Source organism: Mesoplodon mirus (genome assembly GCF_964341445.2).
Source record: "Mesoplodon mirus genome assembly, chromosome: 6".
Lineage (NCBI taxonomy): Eukaryota > Metazoa > Chordata > Mammalia > Artiodactyla > Ziphiidae > Mesoplodon > Mesoplodon mirus.
Genome location: NC_138982.1, coordinates 101,126,826 through 101,151,327, shown reverse-complemented (window position 1 = coordinate 101,151,327; position 24,502 = coordinate 101,126,826). Strand labels below are relative to the sequence as shown.

General features: G+C 38.4%; 1 long non-coding RNA gene across 1 annotated transcript in view; it reads right to left on the bottom strand.

Annotated features, from left to right (window-relative positions):
• LOC309806291 overlaps window positions 1-24,502 on the bottom strand; it is a 100,026-nt gene that overhangs the window by 30,362 nt on the left and 45,162 nt on the right. The window lies entirely within an intron of this gene.

Below are 24,502 nucleotides of genomic sequence, written 5' to 3'. Positions count from 1 at the left end.
TCAGGTACCAAACTGTTCAGTGCAGCTCTATTTACAATAGCCAGGACATGGAAGCAACCTAAGTGTCCATCAACAGATGAAAGGATAAAGAAGATGTGGCACATAAATACAATGGAATATTACTCAGCCATAAAAAGAAATGAAATTGAGATATTTGTAGTGAGATAGATGGACCTAGAGTCTGTCATACAGAGTGAAGTAAGGCAGAAATAGAAAAACAAATACCATAGGCTGACACATATATATGGAATCTAAGAAAAGAAAAAAAAAGGTCATGAAGAACCTAGGGGTAAGACAGGAATAAAGACACAGACATTCTAGAGAATGGACTTGAGGATATGGGGAGGGGGAAGGGTAAGCTGTGACAAAGTGAGAGAGTGGCATGGACATATATACACTACCAAATGTAAAATAGATAGCTAGTGGGGAGCAGCCGCATAGCATAGGGAGATCAGCTGGGTGGTTTGTGACCACCTAGAGGGGTGGGATAGGGAGGGAGGGAGGGAGGGAGACGCAAGAGGAAAGAGATATGGGAGCATATGTATATGTATAACTGATTCACTTTGGTATAAAGCAGAAACTAACACACCATTGTAAAGCAATTATACTGCAATAAAGATGTTAAAAAAAAAGTGCTATTTTTTCAAATCTACCACCTCTGTGTGACTCCTCGCCCAAACATATTCTAAGCCTTCTATTGTCAACCCTCTCATTTAACCTGCCCTCTTTGATCACAGAAGTTCTCACTGGTGATCTGACCTCATCCTTTTGGGAGTGAATATTTACTGTTGATTTCTCACGTCTGCCACTTCTAGGACCCTTCTGCACATCCTGTTCTCAGAAACACCTGCAGCACTGTTGTGGCTTCCTGAACTAAAACTTATGACTTCAGATGCCCAAAACCTTTATCTTCCGGGATAGTTAAAGGAAGAGAGTAGAGGAGAAAAAATCCAGTAATAATAGATGTCATAAAGAACATACTAAAATGTTTACTTCCTAAATGTGAGGAATACCCCTTGAGTGCAAAAGTCATGTCATTTGTCTGCTAAAGAGGGTTCAGGAATAGGGCTATGCTGACAGAAGGTTCTTGGGGAAACATTAGGTACATAAATGCAAAAAGGCAAGCCTTTACATAAAGACTCATGAAGACAACCTGGAGTGGAGGAAGGCAGTTGATTTTGTGACTACAGAAAAGAGAGATACTGGGCTTCCCTGGTGGCGCAGTGGTAAAGAATTCGCCTAAATGCAGGGGACACTGGTTCGAGTCCTGGTCTGGGAAGATCTCGCATGCTGCGGAGCAACTAAGCCCGTGAGCCACAACTACTGAGCCCGTGTGCGACAACTACTGAAGCCCATGCGCCTAGAGCCCGTGCTCTGCAAAAAGAGAAGCCACTGCAATGAGAAGCCCAAGCACCGCAACGAAGAGTAGCCCCGGCTCGCCGCAACTAGAGAAAGCCTGCGCGCAGCAGCAAAGACCCAATGCAAAAATAAATAAAAATTAAAATAAATAAGTTTATTTAAGTTAAATAAATAAGTTTATGTAAGATAAATAAGTTTATTTTTTAAAAAAGAAAAGAGATACTGCTTGAGAAAAAAATATCAAAATCACTTAGCCTAGATTGCTCTCCTGGTCCTTTCTCACCTACAGGAAATTCTTACAAATGGATGATCCAGAAATCTCCAACTCAAACAACAACGATAAATACAAAAGAAGGAGTTGAGTTATCAGGCAGGGTGGTTTCTCCTGGAGACTCTAAGGGAGAAACTCTTTCATGCCTCTCTCCTAACTTCTGGTGTTGCTAGCAATTCTTAGCATTCCTTGGCTTGTGGAAGCATCACTGCAATCTCTGCCCCCATCTTCACATTGCCTTCTCCCTGTCTTTCTCCCCTTCTGTTTCCTATAAGGACATTTGCATTGGATTTAGGGCACACTCTAACCCAGCATGATTTCATTTTGATCCTATCCTAATTATATCTACAAAGACCCTTATTGCAAATAAGATCACATTTTGAGGTTCTGGGTAGACATGAATTTGGGGGGACACTACCTAACCCACCACAGCATCCATAAAGCCTCTTTGCAACTAAGACCCCAGCACCCCTATTTATCACCTCTAAATTGATTTGTTCCTCTTTTATCAAATACTTACTATGTGACAGGCACTGTTCTAAGCATTTCACAAATAATAACTCATTTAGGAAGATGGCGTTAGAGTAAGACGCGGAGATCACCTGCCTCCCCACAGATACATCAGAAATACATCTACACGTGGAACAACTCCTACAGAACACCTACTGAACGCTGGCAGAAGACCTCAGACCTCCCAAAAGGCAAGAAACTCCCCCACGTACCTGGGTAGGGCAAAAGAAAAAAGAATAAACAGAGACAAAAGAATAGGGACGGTACCTGCACCAGTGGGAGGGAGCTGTGAAGGAGGAAAGGTTTCCACACACTAGAAGTGCCTTCCCGGGCGGAGACTGCGGGTGGCGGAAGGGGGAAGCTTCGGAGCCGCGGAGGAGAGCGCAGCCACAGGGGTGCAGAAGGCAAAGCGGAGAGATTCCCGCACAGAGGAGCGGTGCCGACCAGCACTCACCAGCCCGAGAGGCTTGTCTGCACACCCGCCGAGGCGGGCGGGGCTGGGAGCTGAGGCTCGGGCTTCGGTCGGAGCGCAGGGAGAGGACTGGCGGCGTGAACACAGCCTGAAGGGGGCTAGTGCGCCACGGCTAGCCGGGAGGGAGTCCGGGAAAAAGTCTGGACCTGACAAAGAGGCAAGAGACTTTTTCTTCGCTCTTTGTTTCCTGGTGCGCGAGGAGAGGGGATTAAGAGCGCTGCTTAAAGGAGCGTGGGCCGCGGCTATCACAGCGGACACCAGAGACGGGCATGAGACGCTAAGGCTGCTGCTGCTGCCACCAAGAAACGGTGTGCGAGCACAGGTCACTCTCCACACCTCCCTTCCGGGGAGCCTGTGCAGCCCGCCACTGCCAGGGTCCCGGGATCCAGGGATAACTTCCCTGGGAGAGCGCTCGGCGCGCCTCAGGCTGGTGCAACGTCACGCCGGCCTCTGCCGACGCAGGCTCGCCCCGCCTCCATGCCCCCCCCCACCCCCGGCCTGAATGAGCCAGAGCCCCCGAATCAGCGGCTCCTTTAACCCCATCCTGTCTGAGAGAAGAACAGACGCCCTCCGGCGACCTACACGCCGAGGCGGGGCCAAATCCAAAGCTGAATCCCGGGAGCTGTGCGAACAAAGAAGAGAAAGGGAAATTTCTCCCAGAAGCCTCAGGAGCAGCGGATTAAATCTCCACAATCAACTGCATCTGTGGAATACCTGAATAGACAACGAATCATCCCAAATTGAGGCAGTGGACTTTGGGAGCAACTGTATATATATATATATATTTCCTTTTTCTCTTTTTGTGAGTGTGTATGTGTATGCTTCTGTGTGTGACTTTGTCTGTATAGCTTTGCTTTTACCATTTGTTCTAGGGTTCTGTCTGGTTTTTTTTTTTTTTTTTTTTTTTTTTTTTTTTTTTGCTGTACGCGGGCCTCTCACTGTTGTGGCCTCTCCCGTTGCGGAGCACAGGCTCCGGACGCACAGGCTCAGCGGCCATGGCCCACGGGCCCAGCCGCTCCGCGGCATATGGGATCCTCCCAGACCGGGGCACGAACCCGTATCCCCTGCATCGGCAGGCGGACTCTCAACCACTGCGCCACCAGGGAGGCCCTCTGTCTGGTTTTTTGGGGGGGGTTTTTAGTATAGTTTTTAGCACTTATCATCATTGGTGGATTTGTTTTTTGGTTTGGCTGTTCTCTTCTTTCTTTTTTTTTCTAACTTTTAAATTCTTATTTTTAATAATTATTTTTTTTTCTTTTTTTTGCGGTATGCGGGCCTCTCACTGTCGTGGCCTCTCCCGTCGCGGAGCACAGGCTCCGGACGCACAGGCTCAGCGGCCATGGCTCACGGGCCCAGCCACTCCGCGGCATATGGGATCCTCCCGGACCGGGGCACGAACCCGCGTCCCCTGCATCGGCAGGCGGACTCTCAACCACTGCGCCACCAGGGAGGCCCAATAATTATTTTTATTTTAATAACTTTATTTTATTTTACTGTATTTCTTTCTTTCTTTCTTTTTTTCTCCCTTTTTTTCTGAGCCATGTGGCTGACAGGGTCTTGGTGCTCCGGCCAGGTGTCAGGCCTGTGCCTCTGAGGTGGGAGAGCCGAGTTCAGGAGACTGGTCCACCAGAGACCTCCCAGCTCCATGTAATATCAAACAGTGAAAATCTCCCAGAGATCTCCATCTCAACACTAAGACCCAGCTCCACTCAATAACCAGCAAGCTCCAGTGCTGGACACCCTATGCCAAACAACTAGCAAGACAGGAACACAACCCCATCCATTAGCAGAGAGGCTGCCTAAAATCATAATAAGATCACAGACACCCCAAAACACAGCACCAGATGCGGTTGAGCCCACCAGAAAGACAAGATCCAGCCTCATCCACCAGAACACAGGCACCAGTCCCCTCCACCAGGAAGCCTACACAACCCACTGAACCAACCTTGCCCACTGGGAGCAGACACTAAAAACAACAGGAACTATGAACCTGCAGCCTGTGAAAAGGAGACCCCAAACATAGTAAGTTAAGCAAAATGAGAAGACAGAGAAAAACGCAGCAGATGAAGGAGCAAGGTAAAAACCTACCAGACCAAACAAATGAAGAGGAAATAGGCAGTCTACCTGAAAAAGAATTCAGAATAATGATAGGAAAGATGATCCAAAATCTTGGAAATAGAATGGAGAAAATACAAGAAACGTTTCACAAGGACCTAGAAGAACTAAAGAGCAAACAAACAGTGATGAACAACACAATAAATGAAATTTAAAATTCTGTAGAAGGAATCAATAGCAGAATAACTGAGGCAGAAGAACAGATAAGTGACCTGGAAGATAAAATAGTGGAAATAACTACTGCAGAGCAGAATAAAGAAAAAAGAATGAAAAGAATTGAGGACAGTCTCAGAGACCTCTGGGACATTAAACACACCAACATTATATGATAGCTGATTCACTATGTTATAAAGCAGAAACTAACACACCATCGTAAAGCAATTATACTCCAATAAAGATGTTTAAAAAATAATTAAGTAATATCTTTGTATGGTGACATGTCATAACTACACTTATCATGGCGATTATTTTGAAATTTATAGAGAAAAAAATCATTATGTTATGTAACAGGAACTAATGTAGTGCTGTAAGTCAACTGTACTTCAAAAACATGCAAACATACTCATAGAAAAAGAGATCAGATTTGTGGTTACCAGAGGTGGGGGGTACAGGGAGGAAGAATTGGATGAAGGCAGTCAAAAAGTACAAACTTCCAGTTAAAAGATAAATAAGTACTAGGGATGTAATGTACAATATAATATAATTAACATGGCTGTATGTTACATATGAACGCTGTTGATAGTAAATCCCAAAAGTTCTCATCACACAAATTTTTTTTACTATTTCTTTAATTTTGTGTCTGTGTGAAATGATGGATGTTCACTAAAGTTATTGGATAATCATTTCATGATGTATGTAAGTCAAAACATTAGGCCAGGGCTTCCCTGGTGGCGTAGTGGTTGAGAGTCCGCCTGCTGATGCAGGGGACACGGGTTCGTGCCCCGGTCCAGGAAGATCCCACATGCCGCGGAGTGGCTAGGCCCGTGAGCCATGGCCACTGAGCCAGCGCATCCGGAGCCTGTGCTCCGCAACGGGAGAGGCCATGACAGTGAGAGGCCTGCATACCGCAAAAAAAAAAAAAAAAAAAAAACCATTATGCCAAACACCTTAAACGTATACAGTGTTTTATGCCAATTATATTTCAATGCAACTGGAAGAAAAAAAATATTGGCCACAATAAGAAGTACTAAAAGCTGGAGTAAATTATGATGCCCTCTATTCCAAAAACAAGGAAATGGACAACTATAACAACCCAATCCAGGCAAAACTACTAATGGCCTCTACAATTCAGGAGTGAAGTTTGAGTCACCCACCAGGCAAGGAACTATGACTAGCTGAGGTGCTTGCTGAAGACAAAAAGAATACAGAGTGGGTAGTAAAAGAAGGTAGTTATAAATACCAGCTACAACTACTCGACCAGTCAGAAATGAAGACTAAACTGGCCATGAGTATTTACTCATTATTATTAAAGGGTATTAATAAAGAGCATTTCTTCCTATTGTTTTATTATGAATACATTTGTGTATATATATATATACATATATATATATATATATATATGTATGTATATATATATGTACAGTTGACCCTTGAACAGCTTGGGTTTGAACTGCATGGGTTCCCTTATACATGAGTTTTTTCAATAGTAAATACTACAGTACTACATGATCCATGGTTGGTTGAATACACAGATACAGAACTGTGGATATGGGGAAACCTCAGATACAAAGAGCGACCTATAAGTTACACACAGATTTTCAACTGCAAGGAGGGTCAATGCCCTTAACCCCCCTGTTGTTCAAGGGTCAGCTGTGTATCTTTGTTTTCTTTTCTCTCTTATTCCCTTACCATGTATGTATTGACTTTATATCATGATTACTTTTTATTGATTATATATAAATATTAATTTAACATAATAATATTTAAGTTATAGGATTTTAAGAAGAAGTGTAAGCATCACTCAAGTACTTTATCTTCGCTTCTGGGGAAGGGGTCAGTGCATTTTGGGTTGTATGCAGAATAGTTGTATCATGTTAGGCAGAATTATGACCTTGTCACTGTCTTTGAGGTTAAGCATGGTTTAAGGAAATGGGTATGGGTGCCAAGTTGATAAGGGTTGGGACTTATGATGGTTAATTTTATGTGTTGACTTGACTGGGTCATACAGTGCCCAGATATTTAGCTAAAATTTTTTTCTGTGTGTGTCTGTGAGAGTGTTTCAGGATTAGATTAGCATTTGAATAGGTGGACTCAGTAAAGCAGATTGCCCTCCTCAGTGTGGGTGTGCATCATCCAATCCATTGAAGGCCTGAATTACACAAAAGGCAGAAGGGAGAATTCACCTTTTCTGCCTGACCACTTGAGCTGAATATTGGTCTTCTACTGTCTTCAGACAGAGTGACACCATCAATTCCCCTGGAACTCAGGCCTTTGGACTTAGACTGAATTACAGCACCACCTTTCCTGTGTCTCCAGCCTGCAGAGATATATATATACATATATATATATATATATCTGATATCATATTTTTTTCAAGATTTATTATGAGTAACTGGCTCATTTGATTATGAAAGCTGAAAAGTCCCACAATCTGAAAGGATATATATAAAGTCCTATTGGTTCTGTTTCCCTGGAGAACTCAACTATTACAAAAGCATTCCTTTCTTCATTTTTCTTACTTAATATTCCATATAGATACTTCACATAATACCTGGTCATATAAATTGGCATAATCCATTAACTTCAGATTAGAATACAGTTAGTCCAATCTGAATTTTTACTTGTCTTTTGGATTGGAACAACAACAAAAATATATAATGATTAAATTTTTCAAATTATACCAAGGCAAGGGAAGTTACATTGAAAAAGATACATGCATACCATAATGGTGGCATTTTAAATATATTCCATCTTTTTGGAAATAGCTTTGATATCACATGTTTATGTAGCATTTTCAATTATTTTATGTGGCTTTAGAAGCCACATATTGTTGGAATTAATCAGACATTTACTAGTGGGACATGGTTTTTGTTCCAAGGTCCTAAGATGTTATCAGTTAGTTGGTAGATAATTTATCTCACCATTTTACATAAATAGAGGAATTTGGTTTAGAAAACTATCAGGAAATCTAAGCCTGATAATTTTAAGATAAATTTTACTTGTGAATTTTTCAACTTCTATTTCTCTAACTTATTTTAAAATTTATGAATGGTTTCAAGAAAAAAGGCCAATCTTAACATATCTCTACAGTACTTAAATGAATTAGAAACCTAGCAGATATAAAGTACAAAATTTCATGATATTACAAGGCTGTGTTTCTTCAAATTAGCCCTGGAGCAAAAAGAAATAATTTCCCTCCATTTTTCGCCGTTAGCTAGTCTGTCTGCCTACCCTTGATTGCATTCAGGCCCTTGCCAGTAACCTGTGGTTCTGGCTTGAAGGGGGTAAAGGAAATGTAGAAATTTGTAGTTTAGGGCTGGCCCTTCTAAAATTTCTCTTCCTGTGCCTCTCAGCAGCATATTTCCTTTAAAGGTGCTCATATATATGCTTCCTCCAAAACCTTGAACATGTTAATGATACCCTAGCTTGGGTCAGATGAAAGACTCCATAATAAGATAGAAAATGACCACATAGAACAAAAGTCCTGGTGAGAAGCCCAGCTCTGCCAATGATTTTAGCAATTCCTGTTACCTTTCTATAAAATGAGGAGGGGACCTAGCTTATCAGTTCTGAACCCCTTTTCTCCTATGACACACATAGTAGATGGTCACCTCATGAACAAAAAACACCCACTGAGGAAACCTGAAAACACTTTCAGAGACATATAGCAAAGAGCAAGTAGATTTTTAAAAATCTGTTTGTTCTTGGTTTTATTTTAACATTGGTATGAGAGGCTACCATATATTGATATAATGATTTATGTAGACCTGTTTGTTTTTGATATGGCATTCCTAAAAGCATTTACAAGCTCATGAGTAAAGAAAATTGCCATTCATTTCACAAGCAAAAATAGAACTACATTCTTACTTTTTTCTTTTTCAAATTAAAATTTGATATTTTTAAGTTCTCTACTCCGAAGATAAACTAAATTGAATAGATTTCTTTATGCCCTGGCATATTTCATCTTCTGATGGGACTCTCTAAAAGGATAATAGAGCAAAGAACATGTTACTCCCTGAGTCAGTGTTTCCTGGGACAGTGGTTTGGAAAAGCTTGTGTGATGTTGAGAATCTAAGATTTGGAGCACAAGAACTTCGTCCTAATTCTGCTGCTCACTGTGTGACATTAGGCAAATTACCTGACTTCTGAAATTTCAAGTTCATCCCATGTAATCACTGGTAATCAGCTATACCTCTAAGAACTATAGTAAATACAAAAGAAATAAGTAACTTCTTAATAATAATATATTGTTGGATGAGGACAGATGCTTATTCTTACCATAGATAGAATCAGCCTTCATGGCACATATAAAATTTCTTCCTACTGACTGGAGTCATGGGAATTTGCTCAAAACCGAAAATTTAATCTCATTTAATAAGCACCTATTAAGTACCTACTATGTACTTTGGAAAATTCAGGGTAAGAATGAGACATTGTTTTAACCTTCAATTTTTTCATAATCTGATTGACATAATTTACTCTGGAATCTAAATTTAAACTCAGTGCCTAATGCAAAAGTCACATTAATTTCCTTCTCCTTTTTTTCTTTTTTAGCTAATTCTTTTTTAAATACATAGAGTAAAAATAACAGTTAAATAACAAACATAGTTGGGCATTTGCACCAACATTCTACACAATTTGTAACCTCATTTAGGAAATGGATATGAATACTTTTGAAAGTCTTCAGTATTGTCCCAGTTGTTTGGAGATGCTACAAATAGCTTTATAATAAGAAGGAAAGAGGGAATTATACTACACAAAGGGAAAAAGGATGGAAGAAAAGCAAGGGAAGCAATTTATTATTTTTATTATTTTTTCAATTTTATAAAAATGTGTTTCATTTGGTTTAACTGAGAGTTGGCATTACTTCATCTTTAAAATATTTACTTGCAGGGAACTCCCTGGTGGTCCAGTGGTTAGGACTCGGGCTTTCACTGCCAAGGGCCGGGGTTCGATCCCTGGTTGGGGAACTAAGATCCTGCAAGCCACACACTGCAACCACACACAAAAAAATTTACCTGCAGAATCTTCTTAGAACGCAGGAGAGAAATAAGGAATACTAGCTGAGTTTTTCCAAAATTATAGAACACATAAATTTGATATTAGCCACTCAAACAGTTAAAGCAAGGAAGAGGCTGGAAAGACCAGCAAGATGTGTGTGAACTCCCAGTTGTTAGTAGCATTAAAATTGATGTACTATTTCTAGCAACATATAACAAGAACCCAAAAAGAGTCATGGCTTTTGACCTAGTAATCCCACTATTGGGAATATATATTAAGGAATAAAATCTATATGTACATACCTTTGTAAAACAGTAACATTTGCAACAGCAAAGTGCTGGAAACAATCCAGTTGTGCAGCAGCTACACAATGGCTAATTGAACAGTGACAAGGGATATGAGGGAATCTGTGCAACCATTGACAACACAAATATACAACTGAAGAAAAGAGAATGCAAAACTATTTTAAGTGTAAACAAAATAACTGTGACTAGATGAAATGTATGCATATATAACTGAAGAAGCTATTCAAAGATATAAAAAATTCTCCAATATGAAAGCATACTTTTATATTCAACAGTTTAGAGAGATATAATATATATACCATGAGACTTATCTGTTTAAAGTTTACAATTCAAGGGTTTTAAGTATATTTATAGAGTGCTTATTTTTTATAATTATTGAACTTTTCTTTTTTTTAAAGATGAGATCAGTAGATCTAATTGCCTGGGACAAAGAAAGAGGAGTCACATTTTAATTTGTTTAAGATCTATTGAAAAATTGTTGCTATATACTATACCCATGCAATGAACATAATTTCCACCTAACATCCAAATAGATGTCCAGGAAATCCAACAAGACTTTCTTAAAAATCCAAATCCATTGCTGATAGAAAATTACCTCTTTATTTTTCAGCTCACATAAGGTTTGTGTTCTCTGGTCCTAGCGAATTTAAATCCACTGTGTCTAATGTCAATTCCAGGGCCCCCAGTCTCCAGTGCATTCTGCTCTGGTAAGAAGAAGGGAGTACCATCATATATGAGGCTTTATTCTCAGGAATAAATGTGGTGAACACATTAGGTTTTGGATTTAGACTTGAATCTCAATCCCAGCTCTGCTATTTATCATCTATTCTTTTTTTTTTTTTTTTTTTTTTGCGGTACGCGGGCCTCTCACTGCCGTGGCCTCTCCCGTTGCAGAGCACAGGCTCCGGACGCGCAGGCTCAGCGGCCATGGCCCACGGGCCCAGCCGCTCCGCGGCATGTGGGATCCTCCCAGACCGGGGCCCGAACCCGTGTCCCCCGCATCGGCAGGCGGACTCTCAACCACTGCGCCACCAGGGAAGCCCTATCATCTATTCTTAGGCTCACTTGCCCTAGTTACTTCATCTGTAGAATGGGGTTAATGGCACTTACTTTCAAGGTGGTAAACAACATGATGGATACAGAGCAACTTAGCACAGTAGGTGGAATGTTGGTGGGGCTCACTCATTGTTGTAATTACTACCATTATTAATCCTATTATATTAGTATAGACCCAAATACACATGAACAAGCTTTGTTTCTCAGACCACACCAACCCTGAGTAAACCAGTTAAGGACATGAGTTACTCCTAAGGAATTTTTTCAGCACCTCTCCTATTTTCCTGGGATGCTCCTTGCACCACCACTCAGGCTGTGTGCCATTCCAGAAAGGAGGGGAGCCCTGCCACCTTGTCCTTCTGCACATGTGTGCCTGGAGCTGTTCTGTAGTTACAACACCTCCACCGCTAATCTTCTTCTAGCACTGCTAACCTGCTCCCCAAAGTGCCATCCCCGCATCCATATACGTGGTTCTGCTTTTCTCCCAACCATAGCTTTTGGGAAATTCCAAAGGATGGTCTTATTCCTTGGGGGAATAACCCAGTCACACCAGCCTATGACTATAAGATAAACTGAAAGATCTACTACCTTGTCAGGAGCCTCACCAACCTATCTGCAAGAATATTCTGTACCTACACACATACAAACCTGCTTAAACTGTGTCCCAAATATTTTGGGGATGTTCCCAAAATGCTGCCCCAAGCATTCAATATTTTGGTTATAAATCCCTCAGGTTTTTCCAACAGCGTTCCTGTAACTGTGTGTGTGTGTGTGTGTGTGTGTGTGTGTTCTTTCTTACATGTGGGCTCAGAGAGATTTCTTCATATTCTAAAGAAGGTTGGCAAGGTTTTGGATTTTGAGAACCTGAGCTTCATTTTTGCCAGGAAAGAAGTTAAAGGCTTTGTTTTCAAAAACGTAGAACAGAGTCTACGAGGTGAGTTGTCTCAAAAGGTCAGGGTTCCAAAGTGGAAAGAGAGAGAAGTGGCCTAGATTTGAGGGACAGAGTGGTGGAAAAGAGTCTGACAGTGATGGGGCTGCCCACTTCTCACACAGGGGATGCCTGCGTGGCTACCTGGCAGTGAGGTTCCTGACAGTGAAGTTTGGTGTGGAACACACTATTTAGCTTGGACAATAAACAGTTTTGACAGTGACAATGAGAGTCAAGGTCAGGGTTCCATCTCAAATTTCCAATAAGTCCCAGGATTCCTTATAGAATTCTAAGATAAGAAAGGGGTTCCACCCACCCACTCCATGAATAAAATTAGATTTTCCACCAGATAAAAACTGGATTGTCTTCTAAATTGATGGAAGTGTGTGGGGAGAACAGATTGATATGATTTAGAAAAAAAAGTTACATTTCTTTCATTTTGAATGAATGGAATAAGTCATGTTGGTTACTCTCCCATTTCAGCTACATTTAACTGGAAGGGCTCCAGCAAGTATTCCCAGGGTCATAGTTGAGAGTTCTATTAACCTCTCTGTTACATTGAGAAGTTGTATTCTCAAGAGATTATCTGCAAAGCAAAAACAGATTTATATATTTATATATGATACATTATTATTCTTTGGAATTTAATTTACATGATTAGATTCAACCATCTAGATTATTTAAATGAGATACTGTCTGACAAGGCAATTTGTGAATTCTGAAGGAAACTATGAGAGACAAGATAAATACGGTACAACAAACAAAAGCTCTGGAGACAGAAAAACACGCTGTGAGAACCTGGACAAATTGCATACTTCCTCTCAGGCTTGGTATTTTCATCTGTAAAATAAAAATATTAAGTATATTTTCCAGCAGGTTATGGTGAAGAAGAAAACGAATACATACTTAACAGCACAAATCCTTCAGTAAATGCTCATTTTTATCTTCCATCATAAACATACTCGGCTTCTTTTGATCTCCTTTATTTTTAAGTAAAATTTATTAATATATAACATACAGGAAAGTACATCATAAGCATAGAGCTTGATGAATTATCACAGCAGGAACACACCCTTACAGTTACCATGAGATCAAGAAATAGAACATAACCAATGTCAAGGAAGGTCCTCCTTCTTTCCCTCCCAGTTGTTACCCACTTTATCTCCTCCCCTAATGTAACCACTATCCTGACTTCTAACACCATCATTTAGTTTGGGGTGGGGGGGTTGTTTTAGATTTTTTATTGTGATAAGGACACAACATGGGATATACCCTCTTAATTTTAAGTGTACATTGTTGTTGACTACAGGTACTATGTTGTATAGCAGATCTCTAGAGCTATTTCATCTTACTTAACGGATACTTTATGCCTGTTGATTAATACCATCCTTTAGCTTGGCCTGATTTTTATTTTTTTTATTATTTATTTATTTCAATTTCTGGCTGCTTTGTGTCTTTGTTGCTGCGCTGGGCTTTCTCTAGTTGGGGCGAGTGGGGGTTACTCTTCATTGCTCTGTGCGGGCTTCTCATTGCAGTGGCTTCTCTTGTTGTGGAGCACGGGCTCTAGGCACTCAGGTTTCAGTAGTTGCAGCATGCAGGCTCAGTAGTTGCGGCTCGCGGGCTTAGTTCCTCTGCAGCATGTGGGATCTTCCTGGACCAGGGCTCGAACCCATGTCCCCTGCATTGGCAGGCAAATTATTAACCACTGTACCACCAGGGAAGTCCTTGGCCTGATTTTTAAACTTAACATATATTGAATCATACAGTATGGATCAGTTGTATCTGGTTACTTTCACTTACTGTGTTGATGAAATTCATTCATATTTTGCATTAAACAGGAATTTGTTCATGTTCATTGCTGAAGAGTTCTTCCATTGCTTGAATATGCCACATTATGTTTATCGATTCTTACGTGGGTGAGCATTCGTGTTGTTTCCAGATGGGGGCCTTTATGAGTAGTGCTGCGACAATTTGTACCTATGTGTATGCATTTCTGTTAGGAATATGCATAAGGGCCAAATTGCTGTGTCATATGGTGTGTGTACAAACAGCTTTCATATATACTGCCAAACAATTTTCTAAAGTGGCCTTGCCAATTTTCTCTCTCATAAGCACTATGAGATTTCCTGTTCTATATCTCTGCACTGGTATTGACAGTTTTTTTCTTTTTCAGTATAGCCTTTCTTCTGGGGATAGATTATCTCACTGTGGTTTGATTTAGATGTCCCTTATAAATAATGAGGTTGAACACATTTTATATAAATTTGCTGATTGTTGGGCTATCCTCTTTTTTGAAGGGCTTGTTTAGAGCTTTTCTTGAGCATTTTTATATTGGGTTGTCGGTCTTATTGCTAATTTTTTTAGTAATACTTTTTTTGTGGAAAAATTCCAGTTTTTTCTGAAAATATAGAATAAGAAGAGAATAATTAAAATCTCAGACCCCAATATATAAACTGTGCAAGGAACTTGCACATTCAATTTGCAATAGAGAAAGTAAAATTTTAACAAACCCCAAAATACATGCAGACTCACCAGTAATACAATAACTGCAAAGTAAAAGTATTCCTCTTCAGACTTATTAAAAGAATTTTTTCATGTGAATACGCAACATGAGAGAAGATACTGTGAAATATACGTCTCATGAACTGCTGTTGCAAGGTAGTAATTCTTTATATATAATCTTTTGGCTGCGTTGGGTCTTTGTTGCTGTGCCTGGGCTTTCTAGTTGCGGTGAGCGGGGGCTACTCTTCGTTGTGGTGCATGGGTTTCTCATTGCGGTGGCTTCTCTTGTTGAGGAGCACGGGCTCTAGGCTCAGGGGCTCAGTAGTTGTAGCGCACTGGCTTAGTTGCTCCGCAGCACGTGGGATCTTCCTGGACCAGGGCTTGAACAAATGTCCCCTGCATTGGCAGGCGGATTCTTAACCACTGCGCCACCAGGGAAGTCCCTATATATAATCTTTTCCAACTCTGTGGCTTGCCTATTTACTATATTAATGATGTTTTCTAATAAACAGAAGTTTTAAAGTCTAATGTAACCCAATTTGTCAATCTTGTCCTTTATGGTTAGTGCTTTCATCATGCTGAAGAAGTAATTTCCTACCCCCTAAATTATGAAGATATTCTCCTATGGTTTCTTTTAGAAGCTTTATTCTTTTAAACTTTGTATTTGGTCTAAATCTACCTGGAACTGATTTTCTTTTTTTAATGTGGTATGAAAAAGGGATTAGGATTCACTTTTTTTCTGCATATGAATATCCAATTGATTCAGTTCCATTTATTTGTAAAAAAATATTCTTTCCTTACTTCTCTGAAGAACCACCTTTCTAATTAATCCAGTCTCCATGTATACGTGTCTTTGGATGCTCTAATTCTGCTCCAGTGTTCAGTCATCTATTCTTAACTATTGCAATATGATAGTTAATATTGATATTTGGTACTATACGTGCTCCAACTCTTTTTTCTTCAAGATTATCTTGGTTTTGCTTGGCCCTTGCATCGTCATATGCATTTTAGAATTAGCCTGTCAATTTTTTCACAAATCCTGTTTGGTCTTTCAGTGGAATTGTATTAGATCTATAAATCCATATAGGAAGTATTTTATATATTTAGTTTGTTAAGTCTTCCAAGCCATGAGTATGATTTTTCTTCCATTTATTTATATCTTCTTTAATTATTATCAATATGTTTCATAGTTTTATGTAGAGAGCTTACATCTTTCATTACTTTTTAGCTAGATTTTGCTGTTTTGATGTTTTTGAAAATTTTAACTCCTCAAGTTTTCATTTGTTCTTAGTTTTAAGAAATATGGATTAATGTATATTAGCCAGTATCCAGCAATCTTACAAATGCTCTTACAAATTTTAATGGTTCTCCTGTAGAGTATTTTGGATTTTATGCATACATTACCATTTATTTATTTCTTCCTTTCCAATGCTTAAACTTTTTTCTTGATATATTGCACAGAGTAGTACCTCCAGAATAATATTTAATAGAAGTGATAGCAGTAGGAATTCTTGTTTTACTTATGAACTTAGGGAAAATTTTTCAATATTTTACCATTAAGCATGATATTTGTTATAGGTTTCTTTAGAGATACCTTTTATCAGATAAAGTACCCTTTTATTTCTAGCTTTCTAAGAATTGTTCTAATGGAGAAGTATTGAATTTTATCTCACACTTTTTCACTTCTATGAAAATGATTTTATGACTTCTCTTCTCTATTCTGTTAATGGAGTGAAATCCATTGGCAGATTTTCTTTAACACTAAACTTGAGTTCCTGGAATATAATACACCTACTCATGATGCATTGTCCTTTTTACGTATCTTTTTGCAAATATTTTGGTTAGGATTTTTGCATCTATGACCGTGAGCAAGATTACACTGTAATATTTTCTTAAGTCCTACTTCAGGTTTGGTACTAAATTATGTAAGCCTTATAAAATGAGTTGGGAAGAGTTACCTCTTTTTTTATTCTCTAGAAGAGTTTGCATGAGAATGGTCCTGTTTACTCCTTAAGTATTTGGAAGAATTTCCCACTGAAGTCATGTGGGCCTAGAACTTTATTTTTTGCAGAAAGGATTTTAATTACAGATTCAAAGATCCAATTTCTCAAATAGATATAGGATAATTTGTATTTTCCATTTCTTGTATGTATTATGATCGGTTTTGATTTTCTAGGAATTCATCTATTTTATCCAAATTTTCAAATTTATCTGCATCGTTTTAAAAAATATCCTATTTCTAATATTCATAGAATCTGTAGTGATGTCTTCTTTTTTATTTTGATATTATCTATGACTTCTTTCTTTTTTTGTATCAATCATACCAGAACTTTATCAATTAGGACTTATTACTCCTTTCAAGGAACCAACCTTGAGGGATGTCCCTGGTGGCACAGTGGTTAAGACTCCATGCTCCCAGTGCAGAGGGCTGGGTTCGACCCCCAGTCAGGGAACTAGATCTCACACACATGCTGCAACTAGAAGTTCGCATGCCGCAACTAAGGAGCCCATGTGCCCCAACTAAAGACCCAGAGTAACCAAATAAATAAATATTTTCAAAAAAAAGAACCAACCTTGAGTTAATTGATTCTATTATAAATATGCTTTATATATATATATATATTTTTTTTTTTTTTTTTTTTTTTTTTTTGCGGTATGCGGGCCTCTCACTGTTGTGGCCTCCCCCGTTGCGGAGCACAGGCTCCGGATGCGCAGGCCCAGCGGCCATGGCTCACGGGCCCAGCCGCTCCGCGGCATATGGGATCCTCCCAGACCGGGGCACGAACCCGTATCCCCTGCATCGGCAGGCGGACTCTCAACCACTGCGCCACCAGGGAGGCCCTATGCTTTATATTTTATTTAGTTTTGCTTTCATCTTTATTATTTTCTCCCTTATAGTTTCAGTGGGTTAAATTTGAAGCTTTTTTTGGGGGGGGAACCCCATGAGATTAGAAATTTAGATATTTGGGTATTTAAATATTTAATTTATAGACATTTTAATATTTGCCCTTAAGGCTATAAATTTCCTTTTAAACATGGCTTTTGTCTTATTAACAAGTTAGGATATCTGTATATTCACTATTATTCAGTTTAAATATTTGCTAATATTTATTGTGATTTTTGTAACACATGCATCATTTAGAATTATACTGCTTAATTTCCAAACGTTTAGAAATTTTCTACTTATCTTTATTCATATGTCTTTTAAGTCCACTTTTCTAAACCAACTCTATTGAGTTATAATTTAAGTACAACAAAATGTACTTATTTTAAGTTTATAGTTCAATAAATTTTGACAAATATATGCACCTGTGTAATGTCCAACAAAATCAAAATATTGTACGCTGCCATCACCTCCTATAAGTTCCTTCATGCCCTCTTGTAGTCCATTTTCCCGCATTCCTGGGCCAGGCAACCATTATTGTACTTTCTGTCACTATATATTAAGATTTTCCTATTTTAGAACTTCATATAAATGGAATCATAGAGAATGTAATCATTTGTTGTCTGATTGATTTTGTCAATGTAATGTTTTTGAGATTCATCTATTTTTGTTGCCTGCATCAGCAGTTTGTTCCCATTTACTTCTGAGAAACATTCTGTTGTATGGATACCACTACATTCATCCATTCATCTGTTGATGGCATTTGAATTTCTCTGGTTTGGGGCTATTTTGAGTAAAGCTGATACAAACATTTGTGAATACATATGCGTATATGTCTTCTTATGCACATATGTTTTCATTTCTCTTGGTCAATGTGAAATTTCTAGGTGAAATGGTACTTAATAAGTAACTACCAAACTGTTTTCCAAATTGATTATACCATTTTATATTCCTGCTGTATGAGTTCTAGTTGTTTCACATCCTCACCAACCCTCCTCCCTGACTCCTTCTCTTCCTCTCTCTCCCTCCCTCTCTCCTGCAGTCTTTTAAATTAGACTTATTATCCTATTTTTCACCTCTATTACCTTACTAATTATACATTTTTGCTAATCTTTTTAGCTGTTACTCTAGCGATTGCTACATGCACCCTTGACCAGTTAAAGTCTTATAAAAAGTGGTACTTAAATTATTTTCCAAATAATGCAAGGTTCAGGAAACAGTTTAACATCATCTATCCTTTTCTCACCTTTTATGCTGATGTTGTCATGGATTTTACTCCTGTATGTAATTTAAACACTTTCATTATTATTTTTTTATTTCATTTCTTTTATTTTTAACTTTTTATTTTAAATAATTTAAAAATGAGATGAAAATTTCAATAACTATTCAGACAACTTCTATTTATCCTTTCTTTTTTTGAATCTTTGAATTTTATTTTATTTTTTTTTTATACAGCAGGTTCTTATTAGTCATCAATTTTATACATATCAGTGTATATATGTCAATCCCAATCTCCTAATTCATCACACAACCAACCATGCCACCGTTTTCCTCCCTTGGTGTCCATACATTTGTTCTCTACATCTGTGTCTCAATTTCTGCCCTGCAAACCAGTTAATCTGTACCATTTTTCTAGGTTCCACATATATGTGTTAATATATGATATTTGTTTTTCTGTTTCTGACTTACTTCACTCTTTATGACAGTCTCTAGATCCATCCATGTCTCAGCAAATGACCCAATTTCGTTTCTTTTTATGGCTGAGTAATATTCCATTGTATATATGTACCACAACTTCTTTATCCATTCATCTATCAATGGGCATTTAGGTTGCTTCCATGACCTGGCTATTGTAAATAGTGCTGCAATGAACATTGGGGTGCATGTGTCTTTTTGAATTATGGTTTTCTCTGAGTATATGTCCAGTAGTGGGATTGCTGGATCATATGGTAATTCTATTTTTACTTTTTTAAGGAACCTCCATACTGTTCTCCATAGTGGCTGTATCAATTTACATTCCCACCAACAATGCAAGAGGGTTCCCTTCCAGTATTATTATTGTTTAAGACATTTCATATTCATTTAGATTTACCCATGTATTTATCCTTTCTGTTGTTCATTATGTCTTCCTATTTCATTATCTGGAACAATTTACCTTCTGACTAAAGAATTCCCATTAGTATTTCTTTAGTGTAAGTCTACTAGTGAACAATTTTTTCAGTTTTTTTTCATCTGAAAACATCTTTATTTCACGTTCACTTTAGAAAGGTATTTTTCAGTGCGTGCAAAATTCTAGTACAGTTATTTTCTAGTACAGTTATTTTTAGTACAGTTAGTTGTCACTTTGATGTTTGTGGCCTACTTTCTTTTGTTGAGAATTCAAGCATCAGTCTTATCGCTGCTATTTTAAAAATCATATATCTTTTTCCTCTAGCTTGTATTAATATTTTCTCTTTGTCTTTGGTTTTGAAAAATGTAACTATGATACACCTATATGTATGCTTTCTCTGTATTTAATTTAAATGATGTTTATGGTTTCCTGAATTTGTGGCTTCATGTTTATTATGAACATCATTTTGATCTTCAAATTTTATCTCTGCTTCATCTGTCTCTTCTGAATTTGTTTTGGTTTGTTTTTGGTAGGATTTAAATTACATATATGTTAAATATTTTCACTATTTCCCATGTATCTCTTATGCTTCCTCTTTTTGTTTTTTATATATTTTCCATTCTGTTTTTCTCTCTGTGCTTTGTAAAGAAGATTTTCTCCCAATGTATGTTCCAATTTACTAATGCTCTCCTAAATTGCTTCTAATCTACTGCTCTTAACTTTTTAATTTTAGTTATTATATTTTTTCAGTTCTATAATTTCATTTGAAGAATTTTTATATTTTTGAGTTTTATGCTGAGATTTTCCATTTTGTCATCTGATTGCTGGATCATATTAATATGTTATTTTAAAGATCACATATAATAATTCCAATATTTGGATCTCCAGTGAGTATATTTCTATAATCTGTTTTTTTTTTTTTTTTTTTTTTTTTTTTTGCGGTATGCGGGCCTCTCACTGTTGTGGCCCCTCTCGTTCCGGAGCACAGGCTCCAGACCCGCAGGCTCAGCGGCCATGGCTCACGGGCCAAGGCGCTCCGTCGCATGTGGGATCTTCCCGGACCGGGGCACGAACCCGTGCCCCCTGCATCGGCAGGCGGACTCTCAAATACTGCGCCACCAGGGAAGCCCTATAATCTGTTTTTCTCTTATTTTTCAGTCATGTGGTTTTACCTCCTGGTATACCTAGTAATTTTTGATTAGCAGCTAGAAAATACATTTGATAAATTGTAGTGATATTTTAAGACTCTAGATAATATCTTCTAGAGAGCATTCATTTTTGTTTTGCAGTTAGATAAAAGGAAGATTAATTTTAATTAAATCAAGGATTAAGTTGATTTAATGTCTAGCCCTTACAGAGTAAAATTGGAATGTTTGCCTGAGCCTCTCCTTGGTTGGCCTGAAGTCCAATTTTTTTTTTTTTTTTTTTTTTTTTTTTGCGGTACGCGGGCCTCTCACTGTTGTGGCCTCTCCCGCTGCGGAGCACAGGCTCCGGACGCGCAGGCTCAGCGACCATGGCTCACGGGCCCAGCCGCTCCGTGGCATGTGGGATCTTCCCGGACCGGGGCACGAACCTGTGTCCCCTGAATCGGCAGGCGGACTCTCAACCACTGCGCCACCAGGGAAGCCCCTGAAGTCCAATTTTTGACCACCAGCACTGTAAGACTGCTAGAAATTTTGCTCAGCTTCTCAGCCTCCTGGCTTCTACTTACAGACAAACATCTAAAAGGAGAACTTAGGGCCAAATTGGGCTCACTTCTCTATTCTTGCATTCTGTCTTAGACTAGGTTCCCTAGAAAATAGATCCTGAGGTAAAGGTTAAGTGCTAATTTTTAACAGGGAAGTATAACTCTGAGATAGTAAAAGTAAAGGGAAAATAAAGTGGGTAGAAAAGGAGGAAAAGGAAATATGAGCTAGTGTATTACTGCAGATGACCACAGCTTCATGAAGAGAGGCTCACTGTATAGAAACACTTTGTCTTAGAGTAGTCTGATAGAGGGAGAAAAAGAGAGGAATTTATTCAATGGCTCCCTTTATTGATTGGCTTAACTTTCATTGGTCAAAATTTACCCACAAGACATTAACTTCTATGCATTCCTGATGTTTCAGCTGGTCTCTTCAGACCTACCAAGGAAACTGAATCGCATACCCTACAACATGTTGATTCTTCTAACTCCAGAACTAGTGAGAGTAATCAGATCCTTGATGGGTATGGTGGGGTCTGGTGCCATAGCTGCAGCAACTCATACCACATCAGGAGCAATGGAGTCTGTGTGGAGACTAGCACTCACCTTGGGGGAGGCTGAGGCAGCCTACAAAGCTTGTTGAAGAAATGGTTGTGATCTTGTGTCCACAGTAAGTTTGAGGACCTGGAGAACAGATAGGGCCTAGAAGATTTAAGGAAGTTCCTCAATGTGTCCAGTGAACCTTCTCTTGGGAATCTTGACCTATCAAAGCCCTTGGTAGGTTCATAGTTTCCAAATGTCTTTAAGCAGTGGTTTTATGTATTGTCCAGCATTTCTGATTCTCAGGGGAAGGTTTAGTCTGCAACCAACCACTCCACATTACTAGAAAAGAAAAAAAAAGGCACTGCTATCTTTTAAAGATCTTATAATAATAACATATAATGTTAACCACAGGCACAACTGACACCCAAATGTAGCTAAAAAACTAGTTGACATCAGCCTCAGAGTAAAACTAGTGGGACACCAAGAAGCCAGGTTCTCACTTGTTAGATATAAATCACTCCTCACCTCTGTGTTGACTCCTCAGATAAGTTCAGTTGATATTTTCAAAGTCAACTTGCCCTTGATTTCCTCAGATTAGTCACTGTTAGTATTACTCACCCATTGGAAAGTCCCATCCTCACAAAAGCACTAATCATGGGTGGAGCCATAAGAGAAGGGCATACAATATACCAATTACATCATCTCTGAAGCAGAGGGTTCACAAGTGCCTTTTTTTTCTTCTGAATGCATAAATTCCTTTATTGAAAATATTGGGTTAGCACTGCAGTACATATACTCAATATTCATAAATCAAGGGCCACACATTTCTGATTGGAAAATACTATTTTAAATAGAGAACACAGCATCTGGATATACTCTCACAAGTATAATATCATGGACTAAACTAGGTAGGAGTGAACTATATGCAAAATGACCATTTTGTTAATAGCATATGGTTGCAAATGGCATAAATGGTAAATGTGATCATCATGAGACATTCCTGGTGTCTCACACCAACATATAATTTAACAAGCAGATTAAGGTTAAACTGCTAATAAGTTGTTAATCAAGAGTTCTCAACAGGAGAACTTGGGTGAAAGTACACCCAGTCTATAGATTTAAGATTTTATAGCATTCATTTAAACTTGCATGGAATGTGAGTGGAGTAAAATAATTGTTGATTTGACAGGAGGCCACTTGGCAATTTGTTTGTTCTCTTTTATAAATAGTCTAAAATAAGAGAATATCTAGCTAAAGGAAATATTCTGTCAGCTTAAGGCCAACATTCTAAGAACTGTTTACTTCTTTAAAATGCAGTTATATAAACACTACTTTTTATTAATTCTTCCTTTCAAAGATCACTATGTGTTTAATTCTGACTGCTGCAAAAACTCAACTCATACTAATCATTATCTCTCCTTCCTTTTCCCAGCTAAAGTCTATCTCTGGTCTAACCTACAGTCTGTAATTCAACTTCTTGTGACATACTCTAAGAATTTCAGAATCTCCTCATCTGCTGCTGCTCCAAAACATTACTGACCTATATGAACCCTGCAATTTTTAGCCTCTTCCGAATTAGGCCAAAGATTTTAGTTCTTAATGAAACCTCCTTATAGAAATTTACCATTGTATCTGTTCTATATTTTTATGTAATATAAAAAACAGGAAGAATCAGTGTAAGGAGCTCATTAGGACCACTAAATAAAGGTCTTCTCTTCTACTTGCTACCTTCTCAGGGCACTTAGATGCCTCTCTTTAGAAAAATGTCACCCTTTGGAGAATGGTAAGAGATGATGCATGCTTAATGATACAGTTCATGGAAATCGAGAAATGTTTCATTAGCTTTCTCCAAAATAACAATAAGTTTACTACAAAGGTTTTAGGATAACAACCTTTCTCTACTTCCTCCCAATCTGTCATTGTCACCACCATGGGTCATCCTTGCCACAGCAATCTGAATATGTGTGGCCAATGGGAAATGATGACTTTTCCAAAGGGAAGAGGACCTTTCTTCAGTAAAGGGAAGATACACGGCTCTGGTTTCCTGCTAGAGCTTAATGTATAGGCCCCATCTCAACATCAAGAAATACTTTATCACAAAGTTGTGTATGCAGTTAAAAAACTATGTGTGCAGTATGATCTCAGTTATACAATATGTGTGTCTATAAAACATGTATGCAGGTATGAGGATATATAGTAAAGTGTTAACCAACTATGGATCATGGAATTATGGGTACAAGCTAATTTCTATGCACTTATTTGTGTTGTCATCATTTTATTTATTGGACACGTAATATTTTTTTCAAAAAACTTAAAAAAAAACTGTTTTGTCAGATGTTGTGCTCTTCCAGGGAGAATACATGCGCTATGCTCTTCTAGGTATGTAAGTCAGTAAATAAACATGAAATGCATAGAACAAGCAAATAGCTTGTTCTCAATAAATGTTAACTATTATGGATATGGCACAGGAAATTAAATTTAACTTTTTCATGAAATGCAATTTTAAAATATCTATATTTAAAGGCATGGGTCTTAAAAGAGTGTACAGATCTACAAAGGAACCAAGTAATCTACTAAAAGTGCTTGCCTCCTTTTTAATTTTT